Raw genomic sequence first — 9,090 nt, 5'->3', positions numbered from 1 at the left:
CTTCACCGCAGGTGATGGTGGCAGGATGGTGATGAGCGGCACCTGCTTGTCCTCCTCACTGGTAATTGATTTCCACTCCTTTGTCCTCGACACATCTTGACTGACTTGACTGGAATGTGTCAGGCATAACAGCAAGCTAACAAAGTTAACACCGAATTGTCGAACCTTCCTAGTGACGGCCTCTGAAGTGGGGCGTAACTGTTGGGGTTCGGGGCTGTGAACCCCAGCACCACTAGTTCATGTGCCTGGACTGGTAATCGATTCTCACCCCATTGTCACAAGTGTAAATATGGACTGCTTCTCACCACTTTTTACATGAGCGCCCCATTGTCATTGGTGCAAATGAGGACTTGGTATTGAAAGAGTTAAAAAAAAAAAAGAAAGTATCAAATGTAAAAGCAAGCAAAAGAAAAAGTTCATTTAGATTGTGATTCTGAAAGTGAATGTGCAATGTGTGACTGTGCGCCCCAACATCACTCGTTCCATCATCCTCACTGGTAATCGATTCCCACCCTTTGTGTTATCTTTGGGGTGGCATGGTGGCGCAGTGGGTAGCACTCGCAGTAAGGAGACCTGGGTTCACTTCCTGGGTCCTCCCTGCATGGAGTTTGCATGTGTGTGCCCTGCAGTGGGCTGGCACAGTTAGGATATAGCGGGTTGGATAGTGGATGGATGGATGGATGGATGTTTCCTCTTTGTAAATGAACACCGCATCTCAATTGACTTATAGAACACAAAATAGTTCAGATATAAAAGCCAACTAAGAAATGAATAAAATGAACAAAGGTGACAAACTTTCACTGTAAAGTCCACACAAGTGTGGCTTTGTGGTTGAGGATTAGGACTGAGAGCCGCAACGTCACTTGTTCAGTTGGCCGGACTGGGAAGCGATTGTCACCCTATTGTCACAAGTGTAAATAAGGACTGCTTCTCAAGTGACTGAAAACTTTTTACCCGTCCTGTTGCTGTGTCTCTGTTATTCCAACAGATGGTGCATCACAAACAGTTGTAGTAATGAAATGCATTGCATTTGCCTTTCCAACAGAAAGTGCTTCGCAAACCTTAACACTGCTTTTAAGAACCCCATACCAAAAGGCTTATTACAGAGATATTTGCATTGGTCATTTCAACAGGTGGAGCATCCCAAACACTTGTGGGAATAAAAATGCATTACACTTGTAATTCCAGCAGATGACACATCAAAGCCATTAACTCTGCATTTTTACAAATCCCATACCAAATTGTATACAACAGAGACATATGCATTGCATTTGTAATTCCAACAGATGACACACTTCAAAACCATTAACACTGGTTTTACAAATCCCATAGTCAATGGCATACAACAGAGACATCCATCCATCCATCATCCAACCCGCTATATCCTAACTACAGGGTCACGGGGGTCTGCTGGAGCCAACCCCACTGCAGGGCACCAACACACACACACCAAGCACACACTAGTGTCAATTTAGACAAATGTGTAAAAGTGAAGGACTCCGAACGCCATAAGAAACCTGGTTTAAGGTGTCGGACTGTGCGCCCCAACATCACTCGTTCCATCATCCTCACTGGTAATCGATTCCCACCCTTTGTGTTATCTTTGGGGTGGCATGGTGGCACAGTGGGTAGCACTCGCAGTAAGGAGACCTGGGTTCACTTCCTGGGTCCTCCCTGCGTGGAGTTTGCATGTGTGTGCCCTGCGGTGGGCTGGCGCAGTTAGGATATAGCGGGTTGGATAATGGATGGATGGATGGATGGATGTTTCCTCTTTGTAAATGAACACCGCATCTCAATTGACTTATAGAACACAAAATAGTTCAGATATAAAAGCCAACTAAGAAATGAATAAAATGAGCAAAGGTGACAAACTTTCACTATAAAGTCCTCACAAGTGTGGCTAAGTGGTTGAGGTTTTGAACGACTCTCACTCCAGCACCATCATCTTCTCAGTTCAAATTGCCACAAAAAAATGTGCCAAAGAGAGAAGAAAGTTCAAGTAAAGCAGGGGTGTCCAGCTCTGGTGGTCCTGGTGGGCCGCAGATTTTCATTCTAACCCTTTTTCCTAATCCGTGATCAGTTTTTACTGCTAGTCAACTCCTTTTACATTCCTTTTGAATTTTTTTATACTTTATTAATCCCGAAGGAAATGACTTGGTTTTTCGCATACCCCTTGGGGTCAGAGTGCAGGGTCAGCCATTGTACAGCACCCCTGGAGCAATTAAGGGTTAAGGGTCTTTCTCAAGGGCCCAGCAGAGTAGGGTCTCTTTTGGCAGGATACCGGCGCAGATCCTTAGCCTCAGAGCCGCCACTCCACCCCTTATAATAGCCCTCTTTTTAAGGATTCAGTCCTCTCAATTGATTCGTTTCTTCATTAAATGGCAGCCAAACAGAAATGAGATGTGAAATGAGCCGACAGATGAGTAGCTAAACTGGAACGTCAAATGCCAAACGCCATTTTCACGCCAACCAGTTTCTTAATGAGATGCCAGTTCTTGCTGTTATCAAATATCGGAACTTGTTCCTGCTCTCATTCTGCCACAGCACACCGATGAATTTCTGTTCTTTCAAAGATGGTTTGGTGACCTGAGCAGACCAACATGACCGAGACCTTTCACCTTTCTTTATTTTCTGGTCATGTGGCCGCTTGTTGTGTGTCTCATTATTGTTTGGCTGCTCAACATACAAGTAAGGGGTCCCAGCGTCACGTCAATTAACACAGAGGCAAAACGAGTGAATCGGCCAGCAAAAATGGCTCACTGATTAAGAAGACAGTTAGAATGAAAACCTGCAGCCACTGCAGCCCACCAGGAGCAGAGATGCCATGAAGTAAAGCGACTGAAGATTTGACAAACGTTTAACAGGAGAGGCCTTTTAAGCCCATAAGAAATCGGACTCGTTCACTTGACCTCAGTGGTAATCGATTCTCTGCCCTAAATGAGGGCCGCTTCTCAATCGACTTAAACTCTTTAAAATCGTAAAAAGGAGCCCGTGAAATGTCAAAGCAAACGGAGATAAAGGGGACCAGAAGAAAGCGGTGACGGCCGCATGGAGAGCCTGCGTGTCACAAAGACTTTGCTCTTTTTCTGTGTTTTATTGCATTGTGGCTGGATGTCCAACCACAACAGTGTTTGGTTTTGCTTTCCATCCATCCATCCATCCATCCATCCATTATCCAACCCGCTATATCCTAACTACAGGGTCACTGGGGTCTGCTGGAGCCAACACAGGGTGCAAGGCAGGAAATAAACCCGGGTCTCCTTACTGAGAGGCAGCAGCACTACCCACTGCGCCACTGTGCCGCCCCTAGTTATCCCATAAAGACAAAGTGAATACAAGTTTCCAGAAAGGTCTGAAAATTCTTTCAAAATCAAAATTGATACCTCGCAGTCATAGAAATATTCAGACCCTTAAGCCCATCTGGCTGCGATTCCACTTTTGAGATCTCCTTGAGTGAGTCTCTACAAGCTTTGCATGCCTGCATTTGGGCCGTTTATCCCATTCTTTCCGGCAGACCCTCTCAGGCTCCATTAGATTGGACGTGGAGGACACGCAAACCCCAAGCAGGGAAGATCCGGGAAGCAAACCCAAGTCTCCTAACTGCGAGGCGGCAGCGCTACCCGCTGCGCCACCCTTTTGCTTTCCAATTTTATTAATAGTAAACGTATAAATTCAGTTTCTTTTCCGTAGTGTATTACGAAATTGAAACGTATTACGCTCGGGCGGTTTCTCTCACGTATCATTAAAGTTAAACTCGCCGTTGAAATGCGCGTATTTAAGTGCCCGCCCGCGTCCCATTTCCAAATCGAATGCAAATCAAGCGCCTGGTCTAAAACCCAAGACGTGCCCAGCGGTACGCAGACCGGACCCACCCCAAACCCCCCAACCCCATTTAAGGCACAGTCCCGTAGACTTTCATGTTACCGAAGCTCCGGCTAGCAGCCATCCCAGTGAATTAAAATCCAATTAATCTCTCCGGGTCTTTTGGAAAAAAGAGGTTGGGGCACGGAGCTGAACTTTAAAGGCGGTCGCTGGGTGGTCTCGTCCATTAGTGCCAGGAGAGCAGAGCTTTGATGAGATTAAGCAGAACGCCTTGGATTTTTAAACGACGGCATCTGCGAGATAACGCGAAGCCGAGATAAGGAGGGCTGACATCACGTGGGCCGCTTTGAAAAGGCCGGTAGGGCTGCGGGACAAAATGACAGGAAAGCGGTAATCAGCATAATGGCTGTCACCGTCCAGTCGCTTCTTTTAATGAACTGAAGGATTCTCAGGAATTCCGATTCCTTTTGATTTTTTTTTTTTTTTTTTTGATCTTCGCGCTTGGGAATGTGTCACACTGCCCCCTGCAGGGCTCACGGAGGTACAGCCAGAGGAACACGAACACAAACACAAGCCAACGAGGGGAGGCGCATAGAGCTCGAGACTGAAGGGGTGAGGCAGCCGCCGGGCCTGGTATAGGTGGGCTCTGCGTCCCCTTCGGCCGCCAGCTTCATGCCTGGTCTGCATGGCAGCAGTCATACTGAAGACGGAGCGTCTGGGACTTTTTTTAATCATATCACGTTCATAGCGGTGGGCTCTGAGACACTGGCATGGAGGGAGGGACGGATTTTGTATATGCGGAAATGTTTTGTTAAAATGACCCCCTTCCCTGGGATATCGAGTTCAGTTCCATCTGCTTTATTTACTCATTGAATCGAACACGCAGGACGATTAGCACGTGGAAGGAAGAACTGCAAAAGACTGGGCATGTAATCTGCTGAACCTGGAATATGACAGCACTTAATTAAGTAAGGAACACTCAATCTGTAAATCTGAAGTGCCCTTTAAAATTAAATAAATCCACCATAATAAAAGGAGAAGTGTCTGTGTGCCCGTCCTGTTCCTGTGTCTCTGTTATTCCGACAGATGGTGCATCACAAACAGTTGTAGTAATGAAATGCATTGCATTTGCCTTTCCAACAGAAAGTGCTTCGCAAACCTTAACACTGCTTTTAAGAACCCCATACCAAAAGGCTTATTACAGAGATATTTGCATTGGTCATTTCAACAGGTGGAGCATCCCAAACACTTGTGGGAATAAAAATGCATTACACTTGTAATTCCAACAGATGACACATCAAAGCCATTAACTCTGCATTTTTACAAATTCCATACCAAATTGTATACAACAGAGACATATGCATTGCATGTGTCATTTCAACAGATGGCGCATCACAAACATTTGGGCTAATAAAGTGCATTGCATTTGTAATTCCAACAGATGACACACTTCAAAACCATTAACACTGGTTTTACAAATCCCATAGCCAATGGCATACAACAGAGACATCCATCCATCCATCCATTATCCAACCCGCTATATCCTAACTACAGGGTCACAGGGGTCTGCTAGAGCCAACCCCAGCCAACACAGGGTGCAAGGCAGGAAACAAACCCCAGGCAGGGCGCCAGCCCACCACAGGGCACACACACACCAAGCACACACTAAGGACAATTTAGAATCGCCAATGTGCCTAACCTGCATGTCTTTGGACTGTGGGAGGAAACCGGAGCACCAGGAGGAAACCCACACAGACACGGGGAAAACATCCAAACTCCACGGAGGGAGGACCAGGAAGCGAACGCAGGTTTCCTTACTGCGAGACAGCAGCACTACCCACTGCGCCACCGTGCCGCTCACAACAGAGACATATGCATTTTATTTGTCCTTCCAGCAGATGGCACATCACAACCATCAACACTGCTTTTACAAATCCCATAGCAAATGGCATACAACAGAGACATATGTATTGTATTTGTCCTTCCAGCAGATGGCTCATTGAAAATATTTGCAGTAATAAAATGCATTGAACTTCTCTTTCCAACAGATGGCACATCACAACCATTAACATTGCTTTTACAAATCCCATAGCAAATGGCGTACAACAGAGGCATATGCATTGCATTTGTCATTTCAACAGATGGCACATCACAAACATTTGTGATAATAAAATGCATTGCATTTGCAATTCCAACAGATGACACACTTCAAAACTATTAACACTGCTTTTACAAATCCCATAGCAAATGGCATACAACAGAGACATATGCAGATATTTGCAGTGATAAAATGACCTGCTCAGGGTCACACAAGGAGTCAGCAGTGAAGAATGAACTGACATCCCTGGAGTTTAAGGTCCCAAGCCTTAACCACTGCACCACACCAGTGGAAAACTAAGAGATCAGTTCAGTTTCAGTCAATCATCAGCAGGTAAAAACAGGCCTGGCATTCATGAGTTGTGCCCACCACTCTACCAGCACACAAAGGTGAAATGACCCGTGGAGCCTCACAGGAGGAGACAGAGATGAGGGCTGAGTTTAAAGTCCAAATCCTCACCCCCACACCTCAGTGAGTGTCTAATCACAAACTGTACATACAACAATCTACACCTAGTGCTTCAGTGCCAGCCCTGGTACCATCTGCTCTGATGGTACAGGTTTGGCAGCCGGGCAGCAGGAGACTTTGCATGGTCACAAACTGAGGGGCATGGCCTGACCTCACCATTGCGACTGCACTTGAATATGTGGGCGTGGACTGTCCAGGGGGAGTGTCTTGGGGTTGGTGGACCAATCACAGTTGAGGGACGTGGAAGCAAGTGAATGACCTGAGCCCCGGCACGTGAGGACGTTTTCTTTTTTAGTTGTGGTGAATTTCTGACGGGCACAACTGTTTCAAAGTTGGCAGATCTTTTTAGGGTACATGCTAATTTCATTAAAAAGCGCCATTGTTTTTGTCTGCCACTTCCCCCAAATATAAAAATAAAAGCGACAGTGACAAATGAAGGGTGAGCCCGCCATACCATAGACTATAGACCAGGCGTCCCAAACAAGTCATGGCATTCACTGAGCTGCAGATGGATATGAGAAATGCGGAAAGACATTAAAAATAAAGAGGCGGGATGGCACTGCGGTGGGGCAGAATACAGGGGGCACGACATCAAACGGCACGCAAGGGCAAACCACAGCCTTCCTGCTTTCTAGGAATGAAACAAAGCAAAGGTGCAATTAAAGCACCAAAGGAAGTCTATTGGACTAAAAAAAGAAGGCGACGACTGTGCCAATCATCTGGGACGAGCTGGCATGGGAGTGGTGTGTCAGAACCAAGTGGCTTCTCAGGCCCCTCTGTTCTTGGCTAATTTGTGTCTCTTTTGAGCTGGCAGGAAGAACCTTGTGAACAGAAGGGGGCGCCCGGTAGGGACTGGCATTGCAAATAAGAGTGGGCGCTTAAACGTAAAACGAGGACAAATAAAAAAAGTGACCCCAAAGCACGGGCAACAGATGAAGTCATGCTAAAAGCTGATTTGCAATGCCACCAAGGGGTGGTGGGGGGGTCAAATGTTTATGAATCACAGCCTCACAAGTAAATACTGGACCCAGGGGGGCTTGTGGTGACCCCAAGGATTCTCGTGAACCGTCTTGAAAAATGAGTCCTACCCGAAAGTCAATGTGGATTCTGTAAGGAGCTAAGAACGACTGACATTCAGATACAAGAGGATTGCCAGGAAGGGAATTCGGACCTGTTCTGCACCTTCATAGACTTGACAGCGTCCAGAGAGAGGGGCTGTGGCAGATCAGGGCAAAGTTGGGCGGTCCGAATCAGTTTATCGCTGTGGTGATGGAATGCTGGGTATGATGGTGGGATATTTGGGCCTTTCCCTGTCACAAATGGTGTCAAAGAGGGCTGGGTGTCCTGGCACCTGACACCGCTCAGCCTCATGTACTCAGCCACGCTGGCAAAAATGTAGGCATTTGGCATCTTGGGGGCTTCAAGTGAAGACCAAGGTTAACACAGCAAATATCGGAGAGCTCCTCGGGTGCACCATGGTATTGACAAATTCACGACTCCAAAAGCTCCAGAAACGAAACAGGTTTACCCGCCTTGGCAGCAGTCTGTCCCAAAACGTGGCCATTGACGATGAAATTAACAAGAGGATCGCAAAGGCCAGTTGAACCTTCAGCAGACTTTGTGCAGCAGAATAGGACTGAACGGGCATCAGTCTTCGGACCAAGTGGAGAGTCTACCAGGCAATCGTAGCTCCTGTGCTCCTCTCTGTCAGTGCCACCCTAGGAAACCACACCACCATCAAGTAGGCAGGACAGAATCCCTGACTCCGAAGATCCTCTCTCGTGCAGAAGTGCCCAGCAAACATACCATCTTGACAAAGTCACAGCTGCGATGGGCGGGTCCTTCGGAAGAACTCAAAAAACTCCAGCACAGAAGGCGCTCCAAGAAACGCTTCAGAGGCACAGACCTGGTATCGCGGGGACAGCACGCCGAGGACAAGTTCAGATGGCGTGCCACCCGTGAGGCCAGGCAAACACTAGCCAGGCAAGGAAGGATTGTACATCAGATGCCCATCAGGCAACTACAATTCCTAGCCCACGCTGCCAGAGGGTATGCAGGGCACGGATTGGCTTCACCAGCCTCCTACATACCCACAGACATGTTCCAGGCACCCAACCCCAGGATGACTGAGTGGTCTTCATTGATTGCAATAGACAAACAACTTAGTGACCTCAAAGTCCACCAGGTGGCAACAGGGAACATCAGCACAATATGGATGTTCTGATGGGCAGCCGTGACCATTACTCAGCTGGGATGCCAGCTGAATGGAAGGACATCTACAGAGGGCATCTATATGGCACTATCTTCCCTGGGATCAAAAATTCAACAGGGCATGCTGGGAGTTGGAGTTTGGTACAGCCCCATTGGGTTCTGTGGGGGCCACCGGGGGAGCTGCAGAGCCCTACATGGGGCTTTCACCATCACCTGGAGGCTATTCCAGGTCTGATTAATGAGCCACCCGGACCACTCCCAGGGTCTGCTTAAAAGGAGCCACCTCACTCCATTCAGGGAGCCAGCATCGGGAGGAAGAAGAGGGATGGATGCTTTCACTGGTCTGTGTTGGGCACTGCAGGTGGGAATCGAGTGAAAAGTGTTTCCCACAGTAATAATAAAGGCTTGGGTTGTGTTGCACTTGGGTCTGTGTCTGTTGTGTCGCAGTTGTGGCATCACAACATACTAAACTGTGGTAGCCATCCATCTAG

Source organism: Polypterus senegalus, chromosome 2 (assembly GCF_016835505.1).
Source record: "Polypterus senegalus isolate Bchr_013 chromosome 2, ASM1683550v1, whole genome shotgun sequence".
NCBI classification, from domain to species: Eukaryota; Metazoa; Chordata; class Cladistia; order Polypteriformes; family Polypteridae; genus Polypterus; species Polypterus senegalus.
The sequence above is the reverse complement of the archived record's forward strand: the minus strand, read 5'-3'. Positions refer to the sequence as shown.